The 8,121-nt window shown below is 46.6% G+C and overlaps 1 protein-coding gene across 1 annotated transcript in view; it reads left to right on the top strand.

Annotated features, from left to right (window-relative positions):
* Positions 1-2,323: 2,323 nt before the first annotated feature.
* LOC126092427 (uncharacterized) overlaps positions 2,324-8,121 on the top strand; it is a 174,093-nt gene continuing 168,295 nt past the window's right edge. The window contains exon 1 of the mRNA XM_049908022.1: positions 2,324-2,445. The gene's annotated coding sequence lies outside the window, so the exon portion shown is untranslated. The remainder of the gene's footprint in view (positions 2,446-8,121) is intronic.

The following is an 8,121-nucleotide window of genomic DNA, read 5'->3' as shown; positions in this document are numbered from 1 at the left end:
CGCATGCCCACTATACGCCCTCGCTCAAAGTCCGTCAACTGCACATACGGTTCACGTCCACGCTGTCGCGGCATGCTACCAGTGTTAAAGACTGCGATGGAGCTCCGTATGCCACGGCAAACTGGCTGACACTGACGGCGGCGGTGCACAAATGCTGCGCAGCTAGCGCCATTCGACGGCCAACACCGCGGTTCCTGGTGTGTCCGCTGTGCCGTGCGTGTGATCATTACTTGTACAGCCCTCTCGCAGTGTCCGGAGCAAGTATGGTGGGTCTGACACACCGGTGTCAATGTGTTCTTTTTTCCATTTACAGGAGCGTACGAGGAGCATTAAATAAGTAACGCAACAATTTTTTTCTCTCAGCCAGCTTCGGTTGAAAAATGTGGAATCTGCTGTGGGATATCGTAGTAAATTCCCGTCTCAGTCGCTAGGGCACTATACGTAGCCTTCAAAATGGCATCTGTAACGTTGGTACGTTCCAAACAGAGAGCTATCATTGACTTTCTTTTGGCGGAAAACCAGAGTATGACAGATATTCACAGGCGCTTGCGGAATGTCTACGGAGACCTGGCAATGAACAAAAGCACGGTGAGTCGTTGGGCGAGGTTTCTGACATCTTGGCAAAAAGGTCAGGCAAATTCATCCGATCTTCCACGTGACAGCTGGCCGCACAGAGCTGTGACTCCTGCAATAATGGAACATGCGGGCATTCTCATACGAAGTTATGAAAGGATCACAATGTAACACCTTGCTACCCAACTAGACGTCTCTGTTGGCAGTGCCGACACACTCGTCCACCAGCTGCGGTACCCAAAGCTGTTTGCCCGCTGGGTTCTTCGCTGCCTAGTAGAAGACCATAGAGAGCAACGAGTTTTGCCCAATGAAGGATACACTCCACAGGAAGCAGTATGTGCATGATGGGGAGGTTATTGATGCAGCAAAACGTTGGCTCCGGCATCGACCAGCAGAGTGGTACCATGCGAACATACAACTCCGCCCACACTCCCGGCCCCTCAGTAAGGTGGCATATAGCTCTCGCATTGAATGGAGATTAATATGGAAAATGGGGTTTTGTAGCCAAATGGAAAAAATGGAAATGAAGTCCCATGCTTCTTGACAGAGCATAGCGGAACGATGCGGGAGACCCGTACCTCCGTACTCCAGGCAAGGTGCTAATGGAGTTGGTTTGCCGTTGCCTTCCTCCGGCCGTAGTGGAGATGAATGATGGTGATGAAGACGACTAACAGCACACAGTCATCTCGAGGCAGGTGAAAAATCCCTGACCCCACTGGGAATCGAACCCGGGACCCCGTGCTCAGGAAGCGAGAACGCTACTGCGAGACCACGAGCGGCGGATTTTGTAGGCAAAAGAGCGGGGAACAATATGATGTTTCATACTCCCGAATAAAGCCAACCTGCTTTCAGAAAAAAACGTATTGCATTACTTTCTGAACGCCTGTCTATGTTAGCACCACAACATAACAGTCGCATACTACACTCGACATTACATTGACGGTTGGGCGGATCACCGTCTTTTTTGGCGGTGGCGAATCCACATGTCTCCAATGTCTGCTTTGCTCCACTCTGGGTCTCACGTCCATAAGGGCTGAGTCATATGGACTTGCCCGACATAGCCGTACCATTTCCACTAACTCCCTCGGTTCGGTGGGCTTTTTGAATGTATGTTGGCAGTTGTCCCAACAAATGTCTACGACATCTGTGAAGTCAAAATATAGTGCATTTCGTTTAAAAGTGAGCCTCGACTTACTTTCGCTTTCCACATTGTCGACTGTATTAGACCAGTCTTGGAGCACCAAAGCCTACACTTCTCATGGGATTCCCGGTTTTTCACAGAGGAATGGTCTGCCACTTGATTTTAGTCATACGGTTTTGTTTGTCCACAACAGAAGGATGTTCTCTGCCTACTCACTGTGTCCTTTCATGATACTTTTTTGCACACTTCCACCAAATCAGCACGGGTTGCTTTGTCATCATTTCTCTTCAAATGTAGAAAACGGATTATCATACAATACTCCACTTTATTAATCGATTGCTCCATTTTGTTTTACCTCTGTAGCGGCATGCTGCAGAGGCTGGCTTGGGAATAGTCCAATGTCTAACAGTACTGCAAAATGTATCTGCAAACCAAGAAAACGTTATATACATAACTGTAGTGTGCCGAGCTGACGTAACGTTATGACAACCATTCGCAGATGTGGCGGCGTCAGCTAGCAGCAGCTGAAAGTGTGTGTGTTGTTGTTGTGCGCAGGGCTGGCCGGCGGCCACGGGCCGTGCCCGCCGCGAGCAGAGACCGCCGCCGCCCCCGCCGCCCGCGCGGCCACACCTCCTACACGGCTGCCGCTGCCGCCACCCACGGCCCCAGCAGCACGTGTCTCCAGTCGCGCCTCGGGCCGCCGCAGCTGACGCCGCCTCGCACACCTTCCGGTGAGTACCGCGCTCGCGGTAATGGCATCTACCCTTACCTGCGCTACACATGTGTGGCTGCCTCCTAACTCCCTACTTCAGCTCACTGCCGCTGCCGAGTTAAGAAGACGCATGGGTCGGTCGTCGAAAGATTGTGCACAAAATGGAAACAACAATTCTGCAGAACACCCGGAAGTACAATATTAATGACTTGATGAGGGGTGTTATGAAATTTGGTAAATCTGAAATAGCCATGCTCGCAAGTACTTCTTTATTCAGTTACCGGTTTCTATCGTCATGATCATCTTCGGAGTGGTCTAAAAGCAGAAAATGCACATATTTATAAAAAAAAGTAGGTAATAGTAGGCTATGAGCTATTACAAGCAGTAGCTTAATAAACAATGTCTGGACGCTTAGCAAATACACCTGTCTTTATGAAGTTAACAGAGTAAGCAAATAAAACATATAGCCATAAATTTCAGGCGTCTATAGAATACAAGAGAGAAGTTTTCTCTAAGACAAACGGGCAGGATTTTAACGTTAGGTTCAAAGAACACACACATCCACCAAAGATAGCTGCATTTGGACAGCACTTCACTGCGCACAACCATATTGTAACTAACGCAGATTACAGTATGAACACTGCACCTAAGGTAGCTCTATTCAGTGTTTTGGAAGAAGTAGAGATTTATCTGCCCAATGAATAGAATGAATTTACACCCACCGCCTATTTTTCATCATATGACAAGATGTTGGATGTCTTCTGTACTAGTGGCGCGCTGTTTCTTCCCATATTCTGCGCTGCTCACATATCCTTCTCTCGGATTCAGCGAATCTGCCGTGACCACTGCCTCTTTTTTATCATGTTCTGATACGTATGCTGCTTTCACTTCGCTTATTTGTCCTTTGTGTACGTCACAGACACCCACTAGCAACCAGCTTTAGAGCTTCAGAACTTACTTTCCGAATATCTCTCGTATTTGCGTTCAGAGAATTTTATGATTTTTTCAAAATTATTAATAAATTATTTACAATAATGCTTAATACATCACTTTATTATTATGCACCATAAATGTGATTTACATGATATAGAATGAGAGTGTGCTCTCGGAATTATCAGTATTTCACTTAGCATTACGCCTTTGAACACAGTTCCCCAGACTACGGCTATGCGAACGTGTAAGCGAATGAGAGGCTGTTTCCGTTGTTTTGTTTCCCTAGTGAAGGGCCTTTCCCTTTCTGTCTTGCCTTACTCAACTTCCTGTGGTTTGTCGGCTCTGCCCGTGGACTCAAGATGACCTGCCTGTGAACTGAGCATTATTTTTTTTTTTTTTGCTCGTCTTTGTACAGCCGATCAGTCAGCAAGCTTATTCATATGGGCTAGCCCTAAAGCGAGCACCTGAAAAGTGTCCTCTGATACAGCCTGCAATTTTCTAAAATTCCTTGCCATTTTCAGACTGTTGCCATGCAAATTTGTTTTCTGAATCACGGAGAATGCTATGTAATGAACTATGAAACTGACAAACCCCAAAGTAAAAATATTAACTTTTTTCGTGAAATTGTATTTAGTTGGGGTGAAGGGAGACGGGGGACAATGAGGGGTAGATGGATGGAGACAGTGGAGATTCGCTTGTTTCCTCATCAGTTTGCAGAAATGATCATCTGTTGCTGCCGATTGCAAGCTTTACTTCGCTAGAAATTATCGTAAACTTTAATTTTTTATCATATTCTGTGCTAGATACCTTAAAACGTACAAAAGCTAACGGCAGCATTCCATGTATCAGAATCATAACCCCCGAAATTACGGTAATGTTGTTGCCTTCATAGAGCTGGAAACTGAGGACGTCAGCTTTGAATAATTTGTACGGACGATAAAGACGATTTACTCACTTACTACTTTTCTTCCATTGAGCTGTGTTTGTTGTTGTAATTTAATTGCAGTCGATTTTGAAGTAAAAATGTTTCTTTGGCTGTTGAATGAATCTGGCGTTTTAGACAAACATGAGAGTCTTATAGGTTGCACTAGATCAGTGGTTCCAACCTTCCTTAGACTATTATCCCTGAGTACAATTTGGCCCCCACTTTATCGCCATGTTTAGCTTCTAACTAAACTGTAGAATGAAAACGATGAAAGATGAATGATATTTGGTTTGTATGTGTAGGTGTGTGTGTTTGTGGGTGTGTGTTTGAATGAGGAAGAAATTCGTGGTGGATCGCAAGTGTTACCCACAATTCCTTCTCAGATAAGAAAGCTCAATATCCAAAGTGAGGGTAGACACTCGTACAACTTATTTCACATGCATTACTCATCTCCTTTGGGCCACTTATTTGTCTTGCACGCTGCAACCCCATTTAAAATCAACCGAATTAAAATCCATGCACCATACTTACTGTTCGTAACTCACTTGATTTCTGCACTGCTGACTTCTGAACTGGTGAAATTGGGAGACTTCAGGCTGTTAATGCTTTGTGTCTGACCACAGCCACTAAAAGTAATAGCAATAATAATTGTAACAACAGTGTCTACAATAATGTAGTAGCCCTTACTTAGTTGCTACTCTGTCGTGATGTCAATTAATTCATTTATCTGTTTCTAAGCGAGTAACGAAGCAATTTCTGAACTACTGCAGATATCATCTACAACCTGGAAAAGACTTTTGAAATATTTAGTATATGGTATGTATATTGTCTCACTTCTATCATCAGCGATGTACTGGAGAAAGCACTACATATGTATGTATTGGGGGGGGGGCTATGTGAGGAAACTGTAACCTCCACTGCATTAATGCTACTACTTGAGAGAAAGTAATTATTGATAACTTATACACTGAAGAGACAAAGAAACTGGATCACCTGCCTAATGTCTTGTAGGGGTCCGCGAGCACGCAGAAGTCCCGCAAAACGACGTGTCAAGGACTCGACTAATGTCTGAGGTAGTGTTGGAGAGAACTGACATCATGAATCCTGCAGGGCTCTCCATAAATCCGTAAGAGTACGAGTGGGGAGATCTCTTCTCTACAGCAAATTGCAAGGCATCCGAGTTATGCTCAATAATGTTCATGTGTGGTGAGTTTAGTGGCTATCGGAAGTGGTTAAACTCAGGATAGTGCTGCTGGAGCCACTCTATAGCAATTCTGGACTTGTGGGGTGTCGCATTGTCCTGCTGGAATTGCCCCAGTCTGTCGGAATGCACAATGGACATGAATGAATGCAGGTGATCAGACAGGATGTTTATGTACGTGTCACCAGTCAGAGTCGTATCTAGACATATCAAGGGTACCGTATCACTCCAACTTCACACCCCTCACGCCATTACAGAGCCTCCACCAGCTTGAACAGTCCCCTGTTGACATGCAGGGTACATGGATTCATGAGGTTGTCTCCATAGCCATATACGTCCATCCATTCGATACAATTTGACATGACACTCGTCCGAACAAGTATATGTTTCCAGTCATCAACAGACCATTGTCGGTGTTGACGGGCCCAGGCGAGACGTAAAGGTTTGTGTCGTGCAGTCAGCGAGGGTACACAAGTGGTCGTTCGGCTCCGGAAGCCCATATCGAGGATGGTTCGTTGAATTCGCACGCTGACACTTGTTGATGGCCCAGCACTGAAATCTGCAGCAAGTTGCGGAAGGGTTGCACTTCTGTCACGTTGATCAATTCTCTTCAGTAGTCGTTGGTCTCGTTCTTGCAGGATCTTTTTCCGACCGTAGCGATTTCGAAGATTTGATTTTTTACCGGAATCCTTATATTCATGGTACACTTGTGAAATGGTCGTACAGAAAATCCACACTTCATCGCTACCTCGGAGATGCTGTGTCCCATCTCTCGTGCGCCGACTATAATACCACGTTCAAACTCAATGACACCTAGATAACCTGCCGTTGTACCAGCAGTAACCAATTTAACAATTGCGCCAGACACTTGTTGTCTTATATAGGCGCTGCCGACCTCAGCGCCGTATTCTGCCTGTTTACATATCTCTGTATTTAAATACGCATGCCTATACCAGTTTCTTTTGCGCTTCAGTGTCTAATCAATATTAGAGCTCTTACAAAGTTGTGATAATAATAACGATCTTTTGAAAATAATTTAGTTTCGTTAGTGAGACAGAATCGAATCGTTTAGATTTTACCCCTCAGAAAATTTCATTTTACCCCTTAGTGGGTAATTCCCCCAGGTTGTGAACCATTGCACTAGATGATGTTGACGTACATTTACAGGATATGCATCGATGGGTACTGTTTGCCCTTTGGAGTGCATAAGGGGAACGAATCTGCGTTGTGTGGATTAGAAAAATACTTGGCAGGTTTCTACAGATATATGGCATCAGATGTCTATGCACAGGCCAGGCAGTTTCCGTAAATTTCGTGCCAGTGGTTTGTGGGCGTGGAGCTGGCGCCCCATAGCGTCCGGGCTGTGTTCATCTGGGTTCAGTTCAGGCCACTGTGGTGGGCAAGGTGTCTAGCTGAGCTCACCAACATTCTCCTCAAGCACTGTACAACACTGTACCTCAGTTATGGCATTGCAACTTGGACAATTACTTAGTTGAAAGATACCATAGCCGTCGAGGATGACATCAAGCATGAATGGATGTCAGTATTCACGTAGTCCATCGTTGTTGAGGTGGCTTTCATCACTACCACAGGTCCCATGGAACCCAGGTGAATTTCCTCATAGCATAATGCTGTCCCAAACTACCTGCGACCGTGGTGTGGTCCATGTTTCGAGCAGCCTGTCGGGTGGATGACGGCGTATCCAGGTACGACCATCGATCTGGTGCTTCATCCAAGAAGATGACAAATTTCCATTGGTCCACTATCAGATCGCGATTATCCCGAATTCGCTGATGACGTTACTGATGTCGGTGGTGCAACTTGGAAACACCAAAGAGTCGTTTGCTGTGGAGTTCCATGTTCAACGGTGCGCTCTGGAACATCTACCCCAGCACCAGCATTGTCATCATATCTGCCACAGAAATACTGCTCTTTACAGAGTGGGTGAGCACATTTTGTGTGATGAGGCACCGACGCCCAAGACGTTGGCTCTTACTACTCCGTTCACTTTCCATAAGCCACTTTCCAATGATACGACAGAAACACGCCAACAGTTGACCGGCTTCGCCATTTCCGAGATGGTCGTTCCCAGGCGTGAGGCCACAGCTATCAGCCCTTCGTAAAAGGCGATTATCTTGGTGAAAGCGTGAATGAGGTATTTCAAGTCAGGTTTTGGCAGTATTTGATGGGCCCTCAGACAACAGTAGAACAAGTAAAGTAAATCTGCGCGTTCTCTGGCAGTCGGAATAACTGTGTGCAGAAATCCACCGCATCGCAGGTTATCCACGTTCTTTAGTTTGGGTCCATCTCTGTAGACGTGACCTGAAGTCGGTGGTGGTGCTGCTAGCTTATGGAACGTGGGCACAGCGATCGCATGCAGGTGGGACACGGTGCGCTGTTTGGAGCAGGGCAGACACCAGACAGCAGAGCAGGCCCCGTTGGGTTCGGCAGGCGGCGCGTTACCCGCGCTGGCCGCAGCGGCGCCGCTAAGTGGTGCGTCTGGTTCTGGTTTGGGCGCTGCTAGCCTAACCCCGAGGTCAACGTGCGCTGCGCGCCGCGGCACTGCGCTGACTCACCGCGCAGACATAGTGCAGGCGCTGCGACAAGGCGGGCCGGCCAGTTCCGATCGCCGCCGC

This window comes from Schistocerca cancellata, chromosome 7 (assembly GCF_023864275.1).
Source record: "Schistocerca cancellata isolate TAMUIC-IGC-003103 chromosome 7, iqSchCanc2.1, whole genome shotgun sequence".
In the NCBI taxonomy this organism is placed as follows: Eukaryota; Metazoa; Arthropoda; class Insecta; order Orthoptera; family Acrididae; genus Schistocerca; species Schistocerca cancellata.
Note: the sequence above shows the minus strand (reverse complement) of the source record. Positions and strands in the feature narration are given on the sequence as shown.